General features: G+C 44.0%; 2 protein-coding genes across 10 annotated transcripts in view; one reads left to right on the top strand and one right to left on the bottom strand.

Annotated features, from left to right (window-relative positions):
• LOC126355996 (DNA ligase 3) overlaps positions 1-14,202 on the top strand; it is a 538,466-nt gene that overhangs the window by 111,905 nt on the left and 412,359 nt on the right. The window contains exon 1 of one of the 8 annotated variants that reach the window (XM_050006625.1): positions 3,098-3,295. The exons of the other annotated variants lie outside the window; for them this stretch is intronic. The gene's annotated coding sequence lies outside the window, so the exon portion shown is untranslated. Of the gene's footprint in view, positions 1-3,097; positions 3,296-14,202 lie in introns of those variants that run through there. 8 annotated transcript variants of the gene reach the window in all.
• The window catches only part of LOC126356001 (uncharacterized), a 241,695-nt gene that overhangs the window by 79,075 nt on the left and 148,418 nt on the right, over positions 1-14,202 (bottom strand). The gene's annotated exons all lie outside the window — the stretch shown is intronic.

Here is a 14,202-nt window from a genome sequence, read left to right as displayed (position 1 = left end):
TTTTTTTTTGAGCGCTTGGGCGTTTTTTAATCTAGGAATGTGTGCGTGCAGCCCTGTGAACTTGACTGAAGTCACCTTCGAAAATAGAAGCGTGAAGAAGAAGAAGAAGAAGAAGAAGAAGAAGAAGCTACTTTCGGCCAACGTTAAAATTGAAATAAACATCCTTGTAACGCCCGCCTTAATCTTAATGAACGGACTCCCAAAACGCCACAGAGCCGCCTCTGGCCTGAACTTCAGTGCACTCGAAGCTCTGCATAATCTCAAGAGACAACTCGCGAATAGTCGGACCATAGCACACGTCTCCAGTCACATATTGTCCAGTCTCTATATTGCTTGGCTCACTGAAAATACGCATTAAGTGCCGCAGTCAGTAATGGACTTTTGCGAAGTACCTGACTCCACATGCACATGGCGTGCAGTTACCTTCGCAATGAACGGTCGGAAACGGTTTGAAGTGGGCGTGAAATCACGGAGAGCAGAAATTCCTACCAGGTATGAAATCAGCCGTTACTGAGAAGGCGTGACGCTCTTCCTCTGTCCCTGTCGGTTAGCATATTTCTACGACCACTGTTCTTACGACGTCCTATGTGGGTGCGAGTGCACGCAGTTTCTTGTAGACATGTTCGCAGTCCGCGTTGATACACCAACAAATCGGATAACTTCATTCACCATGTTGTCATCGGTGCATCTAATACGATAGCTGTTTTTTGCCATTCTGTCACGTCTCCACGTGCGCTGATTCCTTACAAGGGATTGGCACATAAACGCAACGAAAGACGAGCAGATACTGATGTCGGAAATAACAGCGTAACGAGCTCTGCTGGTGTCAGTGCAAGACGCCCCTCGTGTAGTAGACAAAGATTGTTCTTGCTTCTAGTTATGTTCGGTTTGCAGTGACAGTTAGCTTTGCCGTTAGCTAACGTTCATCGCGTCTCTAAAAACATGAGAGAGTGCAATGGATCCATTTAAACACGAAAAATCCTTCAGTTACATGTTTAGCTCTATAGCCGTCCTCGAACGTCATATTCTCTCCATGTATGAGTGAGTCTGTCTTGACAGAATTTTTTAGATAGGCAATATAGCGGGCAGAGTACGGGGTCCCGGGTTCGATTCCCGACGGGTCAGGGATTTTCACCTGCTTTGTGATGACTGGGTGTTTGTGTTTTCCTCATCATTTCATCATCATTCATGACAGTGGCGAGATTAGGCTGAGCAAAGGTTGGGAATTTTTATGGGCGCTAATAACCGCGCAGTTGAGCGCCCCACAGACCAATCATCATAATAGCGGGCAGGCTGAAAGTGTACTCAAGCGGCTGATTGGTGGATAGAGTAAATTGTAAAACTGTGCGGACTTTGAGGTGCTTTCGGAGACCAAAACCATCGTATTTAAAACAGTTGTCCTCGACGAGTGTTCATCATAGGAAAGGAAGGGTACCGTCACCAGTGCGCTAGGGAAGTGTGATAGGAACGCTGTTACTGTCTGTACACATAAATGATCCGGAGATACAGTAAGCAGTAGTCGGCGAGTGTGGTGTATGGGAAGGTATCGTCGTTCAGTGACTGTAGGATGATACAAGACGCCGGCCGCGGTGGTCTAGCGGTTCTAGGCGCTCAGTCCGGATGTGTGTGATGTCCTTAGGTTAGTTAGGTTTAGGTAGTTCTAAGTTCTAGGGGACTGATGACCACAGATGTTAAGTCCCATAGTGCTCAGAGTCATTTGAACCATTTGATACAAGACAGAAAGAATTTCCAATTGGTCTGATGAATGGCAGCTAACTTTAGATGTAGAAAACTGAAAGTCATTGCAGACAAGTAAGAAAAAACAAACTCATAATGTACTAGAACAGCACTAATAGTGTGGTTCCTAACAGTCCCGTCGATTAAATATCTACGCTTAACATTGCAAAGCAATACGAAATGGAATGAGTACGGTAAGGATTGTAGTAGGGAAGGCGAATGGTCGACTTCGGTGTATTGGGAGAGTTTTAGGAATGTGTGGTTCATGTGCAACAGGGACCGCGTTTAGGGCACTCATCCGACCCACTGTTGAGTACTGTTAAGAGCGTTTGGGATCCGCTCCAGGTTGGGTTAAAGAAACACATCGAAGCAATTCAGAGACGGGCTGCTAGATTTTCTACCGGTAGGTCCGAAAAACTTGCAATTGTTACGGAGATGGCTCTGAAACTCAAAAGGGAATCAGTGGAGCGAGGGTGATGTTCTTTTCGAGGAGCACAATTGCGCAAATTCAGAGAAACGGCATTTTAGGCTGACTGCAGAAAGACGCTACTACAGTTCGCGTAAGGAGCATGAGGATAAGAGCAGAGATATTGGACTCGTACGAAGCCATATAGACAGTCGTTTTTCCTTCCGTCTAATTGCAAGTGGAACAGAGGAGGCAGTGACTAATAGTGCTCCCTGCTACCCTCCGCCACGCACCGTATGATGGCTTGCGGAGTACGTGTGTACATGTCGAGCGTTTTTGGGACAGCGTAACCCCTGATTTTCACTGTGGGAGACACTGCAGGAAGTCATTCTATATGCACGTAGATTCCTTTCAGTTACTGCCCAGCCCCAAATTGTGTACCTGTGGAGTGTTCTGCTTGATAGAAGTTACCCTAGGGGCGAATAAGTGCTCATAAAATTGCGAGTCAGCTGTATTACGCGGCGACTCTCTCAAGCAGCGGATAAAGCTACGAATGCCGCGATGTCTACGTGTTGCGTTGCTTTTTTTGTGGGCAACAGTAGAGTCGTAGGTCGCGAGCCGAGTTCCACTCAGACCTGGGAAACCCAGCGCAGTCGCCCCTTCCCCTGACGCGTGCCCCCGTTAAGATGGAGCGGCGCAGCACATCGAAAATTTCCACGGCCCGTGAGCCGGCCGGCGGCGGTTCGGTGCGGAGTACTTTGATAAGCGTCCGTCCGCGGGTAGCCTGGCGACGTGTGCAGCTGGCGGCCGGATGGGGGGCCGGCCGTCTGCCCCGCGAGACACAGACTTCCCAATGGGGCCCGCGGGTCGCGTCCAGCCGCGCCACGCCGCCGGTTCGAATTCGGTCAGTCGCCCGGCCGTCTGGACGCTTTATCTGAGGCGGCGAGTCGTGGCCCGAGGTCACGGCGGCGTGGGGATTTTGTCTGTGTCAGCGCCGACAGTGTTTATATCGAGGCAGCTCCATCTTCCGGACGCTATTAAATCATTCGGCCGTCTCCGTCGGATGCCACGTTCCTCTCAACTTGATCGGCCGCCGTCGATTACTGGTCAAATCAGCTGGCGCAGCAGTAGAACCACTTTTGGGAGAAGTCTGTAAGTTCAACGTTCTCTCAATATGAAAGTCATAGGGAAGGCACACGTGTCTGAATTGGACAATTACGGGTAAAACAATCTCTTTAAAATAACCATTAGTCGTCAACTTCAGCGAAAACACGGATGCGTATCTGGGAATTGGAGGAGGCGTCGGAAGAGAGTGGTAAACCACACGAGCGTATTTTTAGGTAGTGCATGATCGATTAAATTTAAAACCAATAACTTAAATTCTAGCGGAACATAGGGAGTTACCTGTTACCAGCGTGGAGTGCATTTGAAAACTCAACAGATAAGGTGATGACGGTAATCCTGTCTGAATTTACGATTTGCACTACCTTCTGGCGACCCCTTCAATTTGTATTCCGATTGAGGCGTGGCTGGGGGGGGGGGGGGGGGGAGGGGGTGGTAATTGCCAGATTACGGGCTCAAAGGCCTGAGGCCGCATTCCTGACCAGTTCTAGGATTTTTGTCACTAGTCACTTCTGGTTTATGACTTCAGTGTTTATTAATGTGAAAAATGTCGAGCTGCATCGTAGTTCGGTGTCCACGCCGAACTGTAGCTTCCCTTATAGCTGACTGTGTAAGTCCGTTCAAAAGTCGGAGATAAGCGAAGTGTAATACTTTTTGAAAAATATTATCGCCTTCCTTCCACTACTACTTCGTTCCCGAGTTGCCAAGCTGGCTTTCCCTACTTTTCCTTGAAAGTATGTAAATAAGAATGGTTGAATTCTCACTAGTGTAGGCAACGCAACTGTAGTGCCAGGCAAAACTAGAGACGTGCACAGAAGGGGAGAAGGAAACGAAATGAAACTTTGCAGACTGAGAGTCTACGAGATGTTACTTCAGTGAATACAGTATAGTCATATTTACAAAGGACTTGGGCAGTATGATCCCGACGTGTCACTATGATGTTGCACTACATCTGGCATCTCACATGCATGCTTCCACTGGTTCAGTTGGGAAAGGTTACACGAAGTCGTAACATCTCCTGAGGCGTGATAGTCCATAACTGTTGTATCCGGTCCTTTATGTTCTGGCTGCTCCTAATCGGACGAACTGACGTACGAGCTGGTCTGGGCGCATGTTCCTCTGGGGAAAGATTTTAGGATCTTGCTGGCTGTTATTACTTAATCATCATCCAGACAGTTCATAAATAAACGTGCCATGTGCAGACGAGCACTGTGCTGTTGAAAAAGTGCGTCACGATACTGACGCATGGGAGGTAACGCATGAGGTCGCAGAATATCGGTGATTTACCGTGTGCCGTCAGAGCTCCCTCAGTCACTACCAGACGTGACCTGAAGTCAACCCCAATCGCTTCCGACCCTGTGACGCCAGAAATAACAACTGTGCTCCTCCAAAACACTGGAAGAACGGGTCCCCTTGCACAGGTCGCCGTCTTCCTCGCCAATGAATTTCATTCTCGGTAGTGCAGAACGGCGATTCATCGCTGAGCACAATGCTGTGCCATGTCTCAGCAGACCACTCTTACCTGTGATGGCAGCGCTTCAGATGCGGCCGTTGGTGTACTGTTTACTGCACCCTACACATGCAACGGTATAATTACCTAGTCTGTATGTTGCTGGTCTCTGAGTAATGGTGCTGGTTGACGTAGAATGTTGGAGGAAGTCGATTACTTTTTCTCCAATGGCCGGCAAAGGTGTAGAGGGGTTACTAAATGTCTGGTGCACAATAGGGGATTGTCCCTTGTGTTGATCAGACGTGGTCGATCGAAACGTCGACGAGTATGCCTGCCCCCACGCTCCCATGGATCTACATCAGTGCTTCGCAACCAGTCTGACGTCGTGTGCCAGAGGGTACTTCTGGTACCATTAACTGATCTCCCCCTTTCCCTTTTCCCTCTCGCGAATGGCGCATGGGAAGAATCATTGTCGGTAAGCTTATGTATGAGCTCTAATTTCTCGAATTTTCTCGTCGTGATCATTTCGTGAGATGTATGTGGAAGGATGTAATACGTCGCCCGACTCGTCCCGGAAAGTACTGTCTCGAAATTTCAGTAGAAAACCTCTCCTGGACGCAAACTCTTGTAACGCCTGCTACTCGAGTTTGTTGAGCATATCATTAACGCTCTCGCGCCGTGATGATCGTGACGAAACGCTCCGCTCTTACTTCTCTCTCTCTCTCTCTCTCTCTCTCTCTCTCTCTCTCTCTCTCTCTCTCACACACACACTATCAGTCCTACGTGGTAAGCATCCCAAGTTGATGAACAATATTCAAGAATTGGACGAACAAGCATCTTGGAACTCAGTTCCTTAATTTCGTTAAGATTCTTCCCGTGAATATTTCTGACATCTGATTTTCCTAGCCGGCCGCGGTGGTCTCGCGGTTCTAGGCGCGCAGTCCGGAACTGTGCGACGGCTACGGTCGCAGGTTCGAATCCTGCCTCGGGCATGGATGTGTGTGATGTCCTTAGGTTAGCTAGGTTTAAGTAGTTCTAAGTTCTAGGGGACTGATGACCACAGCAGTTGCGTCCCATAGTGCTCAGAGCCATGTGAACCATGTGATTTTCCTATTTTCTTCATTTTGTCATTCCATTTAAGGCTGTTCCGAATGTTTACTGCTTGAAATTTTATGGTAGATACTGTTTCCAGCAGTTCATCAATAGTGTAGTTGTGCAGTAGTGGATTTCTTCTCCTGTACATGCGCAATATGTTACATTTACTAACTTTCAGGATCAGCTGCTAGTGCCTGCTACGTTCTTATAGAAAACAGCAGCATCTGCGAAAGTCTTAAAGACGTTTTCTTTAGCATCATTTATATAAATTGTACACCGTAATGCTCCTATCACCGTTCCTTGGGGTACTCCGAAATTACCATTACGTCTGTCGAATTTTTTTTGTAAGTAGCGACGTGTCGAATCCTGGCTGCAAGGAAGTCTTGAATGCAGTCGCAAATCTGGTCCGATACTTAGTAAGCTCGTATTTCTTTCTCCTAAACGGCAGTGCTTCCTGCAGTCCAGTGTCGAGCCACTGTCACGGTCGATCGCCCCACAAATCTTGATGTAGCACGATTCGACCAGCCACCAAATAGAGACAGACGATAAGGCCCCTTTCAAATTCCGTGAGGTGCTGATAACGCAGTCTCTTAGGAATACGCGGCATCTCTGTGTCGTTCACAGTGATTGTCTAACGGTGTTCAGACCACTTATGTACCCTACCAGGTCTGGTAACACCACTACGAGCACTAATGCACTCCGGTGGCCGTTCTAGTTGTCACAGAGAATTGCACCTCTAAACACGCACATACCCGCCTGTGACGTGTAAGTGTGCGAACTTACATTGACATCGGATAATGCCTTCTGGGTGCATCGCTCTTTTTGTTATACAGTGCATGAATTCTACATTTATTTCTTCTCAGTTTCCGTTTGCCCGATTCAATTAAAAGCAAACAAGAGAGCCATCTGAACTCTTCATTTCGTACGTGTGAAAATAAATGTCTAACAGAGGTTTAGTTTGCTCAGTTGAGCGTTTAATCGATTGCAAAAGAGACAAAAAGTAATATAAAGTAACTCTATTACATCCAAGAAGCAAACGAATTGCGTTGTCTCAGCCGGGGGACGCGTGATATTACAAAGGACCATCAACATCCAGCAGGATCGTGCCTAGTAAAGTTCTGTGGTGTTCCAAACAACCGTAGGACTGATGACAGTTCTACGTCACATGCTGAATATGAGTATCCAGTGAAGTGACGCAGAGGGTAGACAATCCTGCAAATTTCGGTATTACGTGATTTCTCTAAATCGCTTTAAGCGAATAGCTGGATGATTCCTTTGAAAGGTCACAGCCAGTTGACTTCCCCAGTCCCCAGCCGTCGCCGGGACCTTAAAACCTAATATTCCTTTCCGATTGCAGGTCCCTTAAATTACCAGTTAACGCGGTACAATGGCGAGGAGAATCATACAACGGCTCTGTTCCTTCATCACAGTTGTTAATTTGATGTAGAGCTCCTCTACTTATCCCCTCGATGTCGATGCGCTGCTAAATTCTAGAGTCCATCTTGGCCTTTAGTATCCCATAGATAAATACATATCTAAGCATCGTAATTGCCTAGATAACTATTAAGAACCATCCATCCGTCAGTGTGTACCTCCACTGTTCGATAAAATCCTCACATAGGCTTTCGCATGCTTTACGGTTTTTAGGGCCATGCTCCTGTATGTTCTCTAATTGAACTTGTTTAATTCCGCTTAAGGCATTGCCTCGGTATTTCCTTCTCTCTCTCTCTCTCTCTCTCTCTCTCTCTCTCTCTCTCTCTCTCTCTCTCTCTCTCTCCCCCCCCCCTCTCTCTCTCTCCCCCCCCCCCCTCTCTCTCTCTCCCCCCCCCCCCCTCCCTCTCTCTCTCTCTCTCCCCCTCCCTTTCTTCCTCGCCTCTGCCACGATTTCTCAACATACATACCTCCATTGCTCGTATGAACAACTCACATTTAATGAAAAAGCAAACCGAAAAAGTGCCGCATTCATACCATTATTAAGTCAAAAATAGTGCTACATACTGGTGTGTAAACTTTCCTTCTCACATACTTCAGAAGTTTAGTTTTGGAAACTCTATTTACCAGAAGTACTCTAGTCATTTTTCTTTTTCTTTTCGTGCCCATGTAGCTGTTGGTTTGTTATCCTTAATAAAAACCTCGCCCACTGTTCCATGATTTCATTGTTAATTTTCTTTCCAGTGTGTTGATCATACATTATTTAGCATTACTGTGATTCGTTTCTCTCGAACAGTATCTAGTGAGTTCCATTAAGACGCTTCCCTTCTTTTTCGAGTTGAGAAATAGGGAAACGAATGGTTTTGGTGGTTGTACTACTACATGCAGTTTAGTAATTGAGGTAGCATTAATCTACATGTTCTTCAGTATGCTAACATAGGTTAAAAGAGTGCCTTTTTTCTTCAAGGCTAGTCAGTATAGATTAGTTGAAGCGTAGTTAAAAGATTTCTCGAAGTATGTGAATTCCAGTCAATGTATTAATTCATATTTGTCGTTGAGTTTCGAAGATGCTCTATTGGATCTGTATCCTCTTAGAAGGTCAGCTTGTTCCTTTGCCTGATTAAAATACAATGTGTTTTCTATGTGGTTGCTGATGACGTTAGTGAACAGCTTGTTCATTACGGAGAAAATTCTGATACGTCTATAAATTTGTGTTGTCTTGGCTGTCAAGGACAATATTATTATTCTCGGAAAATTCTATAACGTATGACCTGCACCATTCCAACATATCTGAAATTTTCCGCTGAAGACTTGCTCTTTAGTTTTTATTCTGTCTTCGAGTTACCTTCGAATTAAAATTCCTCATTATCGCCTTGTTGTAAGATTAGCTCTCATTTGTTTCCGTGAATCTTGGTAGACGTCATCAGCCTACCCATAAGATTTTGAGCAAGTTAAAGTCCGTGCACTGTTCCTTAGTACACTGTATAAATGGCAATTGACATGACTATTGTTTATTAGAACAGCTGTTAAGAATTATGGAACCGACCCTCCCTCTCATTCTCCCATGGCAGCAAACACATTATTTCCAGAAAATTTTGCATTGGATTCTCTGTGAACTGCAGGACCATTAAACTGGAGGACGCCACAACGCAATATTTACGAAATGTTATGGTACATCAAACACGCCCTTAGTAGCACAGGTCATTTAAAAAAAAATTAAGCTGTGTTATTGGCATTAGTGAAAAATTAAGACACTACTTTATTTCGTGGAAATTCAGCCGTAGGGGAACGCACCGGCATTAACAAAAACGAAGTGAATATTTTAGTAAATATAAATTATTTTTGGTGTTTGCAGTTATCATGTAATTGCAAGAACAAACAGCAGTGATCCATAAGCATCAGAATCAAATAAGTGCCATCTTAATGCATATTGTTCTTCGTTATTCTGTGGCCACTTTTCATACACAGGCTGCATTTAAAGCTTTCTGCAAAGCACTGTTGTATCTATTACTGACCACGGGTTAACAATGCCAGTAACTGTTGGGTGTGGTCAGTTCGTTCGTGGCGCTGGCTGGATGAAAATGGATTATTCTGGAGCGTCGCGCGCAGCTGGAGTCTGTCTCTCCAGAATGACCACAAGAGTGCCCCACTCTTTGTGTGGCGGGCATTGTTTTTATGTGGGTCATTGAAAAACTTCAGGGATATTTCTGACCTTCATCCCTGCTGGAACTGTTGTCTCTTTATTCACTGTGCGTGCTGTCTTGGGTTACTTTGCAAGTGTCTGGGCCCGTAAGTTGCTGTTGGTAACATCAGAATAAACTGGATGGGAGTATTGAGAAACCTCCCATGTCCGTTTTTGATCAAATAGTTACTTATGATTTTGTACTTTAAACATATAGCCCGATCATGATATACAGAAATCCCATATGTTTTGGAATTTTTTGTAATATGCACCCATGGTATCACCTAAACCGAAGAGAAACCACCATATGTACAAAGATATGGACTTCCTCAAAATTTCATATCGTCAATACCGTTTTTAGCAGAGAATAATTGATATGTGCCTATAGAAAACAAGAAAATGGATAACCTAAGATGAATTTTATTATTCCTACGAAAAGAAGAAATCACCCGGAACTTCTACACAGACACATACAGCTTGCAAACATGTGTCAAACAATGAACCATCAGTGGAATAAATTGCGAAGAGAAGGAAAAATAGCCATAAGTTGTTTGATTGTTGCCCATATTAGCAATAAAATGAGTTAAGTAATGATTTATGCCTATTTTTTACGAAATATTGAGGCCCACATGTTCAAGCAATAAATTTTAACTAATGTCAAGAAAATTCTCAATTTTTACAGCATTTTGGCGTTCTTCCCTGCGCATTCCTTTTAACGTAAAATAAGAAAACAAAGATTACAGCATAATTTTAGAACTTAATTTTATCTATTTCTGTCAGTGTTTCTTCCGTGATGGTATTACTTTCGTAAAACAAAGAACCGCCTTCAGTCATAGTCGTGATTTTATTTCGATGCATGATGCATTTCGAGACCTAGGGGCTCGTCGTCAGGTGCTCTGACAATGTACTTCGATTATTTTTCCAGATATAGGTTTAGTGTGGTCCTGGTGAGATGACAATGGTATATTAAAAAACGGACGCATTGTGACATTTTCTTTTTCTGAGTCTCCCTAGTTAAATTTGTATACTTGGGAAACCACCTATTGCTTCTTACCCTAATACTTGCATGCCGTGTTTGCTTCATACCATTCATAATAATCCCTAGAGTGATTGAGAGCGTTTACCATATAAAAATCAACCCAAAATGTTCTAAGCGCATCCCGAAGCGTACGCTGCGTTCAGAATAAATCAAGCATTGGCTTGTGCGTCATGGGTACGTTGCCCCTTACCTTCCCTGGCTTTGAGAAGGAATTGAAAAATTAGAAAACATGTCGCCAGATTCGGATGGAATCCCAGTTAGGTTTTACAGAGATACTATTCGGCATTAGTTCCTTACTTCAGCTTGTATTTATCGTAAATATCTCGCTCAGCACAAATTTCCAAGTTGGGTAGAAGCCCAGGTGTCTCATATATACAAGAAGGGTAAAAGAACGGGCCCGAAAAATGACGGGAAAATTTACTTAACATCGGTTTATTGTGGAATTTTTTAGCGTATTCTGAGTTCGAATGTAATAAATTTCGTTGAGACGGAAAAGCTTCTCTCCACAAATCACCACGAATTTGGAAGTCATCGGTTGTGCGAAACTAAGCTTTCCCTTTCCTCGTATGATATCCTGTGATAAAGGTCTATAGGAAAATTCCATATTCATAGATTTCTGGAAAACATTTGCACAGTGCCCATCTGCAGATAGTTAACAGAGGTCCTGGTATACGGAACAGATCGAAGGCTTCTTGCGCAACAGAACCCAGTATGTTGTCCTGGACGGCGAGTGTCCATCAGAGACAAGCGTACGTTGGGACATGTGGTAGAGTTTATGGAAGAGTTACAGGAAAGTGAAGCATATCTATAAAGGAGAAAACATATAGAACACTGGTGCGTCCCACTGTTGAGTACTGCTCGAGTGTGTGGGATCCGCACCAAGTCGAATTAAAGATTAGATTAATTGTTCATTCCATAGACCCACAAAAGAGGGGATCCTTCTGGGTGTGGAACATGTCAGATAAACACATTACAAAAATGTAATTAGAAAACTTGAATAACATTAATTTTAATGATCCTCAGTCAATAAATAGTAAAATTATGTACATGAATTTAAATTAAACTTCTAATATTTACAGGTTTAATACTTACATCTGCTTTCATTAAATCCCTCATTCACACGGTAGCTAGTTACTTGGCTATTACAACTAAGTATTGTCAAAAATTAAAGTATAATAAATTTTCATTAAAATGGTCTACTGCAATTTTTAAGAAATTCATGGATGGAAAAGGAGTTGGCCACCAAAAGTTCTTTTAAATTATGTTTAAATTGTGCCTTGTGTGAAACTAAAATCTAAATGGTTGCTGGTAACATATTGAAAATATGCCTTGGTGAATACTGGACTCCTTTCTGGGCAAGATTAAGTGATTTTAAATCTTTATGTATATTGTTCTTATTCCTAGTACTGATACTGTGTACTAAGCAGCTAGTTGGAAAAAGATATGTGTTGTTTACAACAAACTTCATTACAGAATAAATATACTGAGAAGCTGTGGTTAGTATGCCCAATTCTTTGAATAGGTTTCGACATGATGTTCTTGGATTTAAACTACATGTTACTCTTATTATGCACTTCTGTACTCTAAAAAATTTTTCTCTGTTTGTGGTGTTACCTCAAAATATAGTACCATATGACATAATGGAGTGAAAACATCGATAACATCTAAAAAAAAACATTCAGAAACATGCTGCTAGATCGGGTACCAATAGGTTCGATCAACACGCGAGTATTAGAGATACTTCGTGAACTCAAATGGGAATCCCTGGAGGGAGGACGTCGTTTCCTCCACGAAACACCATTGGGAAAATTTAGAGAATTTGCATTTGAGGTTGACTGCTCTGAACGATTGTTCTGCCATCAACGTACATTTCGCGCAAGGACCGTGAAGACAATATAAGAAAAATTAGGGCTTCTAGGGAGTCGTACAGGTAGTTTATTTTTCCTGGTTGCATTTGCGGGTGGAGGTGGAAAGCCAACCTATTGTCCACCGTGGATAATAGGTTTACTCGCAGAGTATGTACGTAGGTGTACACTGAGGTGACATCATGGGATAGTCACATGCCCATATATCGGTGCGGTAGTGTAGCGTACGTACGGTATAAATGGACGATGCATTAGTGGAGTCTTCATTTGTACTCAGGTGCTTCACGTGAAAAGGTTTCCGACGTGATGGAAAGTAAAAGACTTTAAAAGTGAAATAGTAGTTGAAGCTATACGCATGCGACACTTCATTTCTGAAACCGTTAGGGAATTCAGTATTCCGAGGTTCACAATGTCAAGAATATGCCGAGATTACGAAATTTCAGGCATTACCTCTCACTACGGTCAACACCGTAGTCGACGGTCTTCACTTAGCAAACGAGAGCAGCGGCATTTGTGTAGTTTGCCAGTGCTAACAGAAAAGCGACACCGCGTGAAATAACTGCTGAAAGCAATGTGGGACATACGATGAACGTATCCGTTAGCACAGTGCTGCGGAATGTGGCGTTAATGGACTACGCCCTCAGACGACTGACACAAGTGACTTTGCTCACAACACGACATTGTCTGCAACGCCTCTTCTGGGCGCGTGACCAAGTCAGTTGGACCCTAGATGACTGGGAAACAGTGGCCTGGTCAGACGATTGCCGATTTCAGTTGGTAAGAGCAGATGGTACGGTTAGTGTGTGGCGCAGACCTCACTAAGACATGGACCCAAGTTGTCAACAGGGCACTGAGGAAGCTGTTGGTGGCTCCATAATGATGTGGGTTGCGCTTACGTGGATAGACTGGGTCCTCTGGTCCAACTGAACACATCATTGAATAGAAATGTTTTCTCATGGACCTCACGTGCCAACCAACGATGAAATTTTTATGGATGACAATGCAACATGTCACTGCGCCACAGTTGTTCGCAATTTGATTGAAGAACATTCTGGGTAGTTAGAGCGGCTGATTTAGCCACACAGAGCGCCCGACATGAATCCCATCGAACAATTATGGAGTATAATTAAGAGGTCAGTTTGTGCACAAAAACCTGCCTTGGTAACACTGTCGCAATTATGGACTGCCATAGAGGCAGTATGGCTTAGTATTTCTTCAGGGGACTTCCAACGGCTTGTATCCATGCGACGTAGAGTTGCTGCACTACACCGGGTAAAAGGTGGTCCGACGAGTTATTTGGAGGCATCCCATGATTTTTGTCACTTCAGTGTAGATACGTATAACATTGCGGATCGCTCGACCTTCACATCACTGCATTTGACAAAGAATGAGTGCTGAAAATTTCAGTTTCATATTAGTAGAGGCCTCAGACCAAAATGAATAAGAAGTGGAACCTCTTTCTCCGGCAACAGAAGTTAGATGCCAAGGAGAAATGAAATCATACTGAAAACTTCTTTCCAAACATCAAAGGTAGACTCGGTTTCCAGTATTTGAACACCCTCCAATTGGTTGCCCCTCTTCGTAACGGGTGTGGCCTAGTTTCACCAAACCAGAAGAAAGGAAACAGATGAATGTCCGTATGGATCAGGCACTCGAGGAATGCCCACTTACGCAAACATAACCGGTGCAGAGCGGGAGCTATTGACTCAGTTCGGATAACCTGGCTCAGAAGCAGTGTCAGGAAGGATTCGGTGGCGCATCGTAGTTTTTGTTAACCTACGTCACTTGTCGTACTGGAACAGCATCGTCGCTGAGTTACTTTTCTATATGTCCGAGGAATCGAGAGAGATCATGATTACAAGATTCGTCATACAG

This window comes from Schistocerca gregaria, chromosome 3 (assembly GCF_023897955.1).
Source record: "Schistocerca gregaria isolate iqSchGreg1 chromosome 3, iqSchGreg1.2, whole genome shotgun sequence".
NCBI lineage: Eukaryota > Metazoa > Arthropoda > Insecta > Orthoptera > Acrididae > Schistocerca > Schistocerca gregaria.
This window is presented reverse-complemented; position numbering and strand designations above follow the sequence as displayed.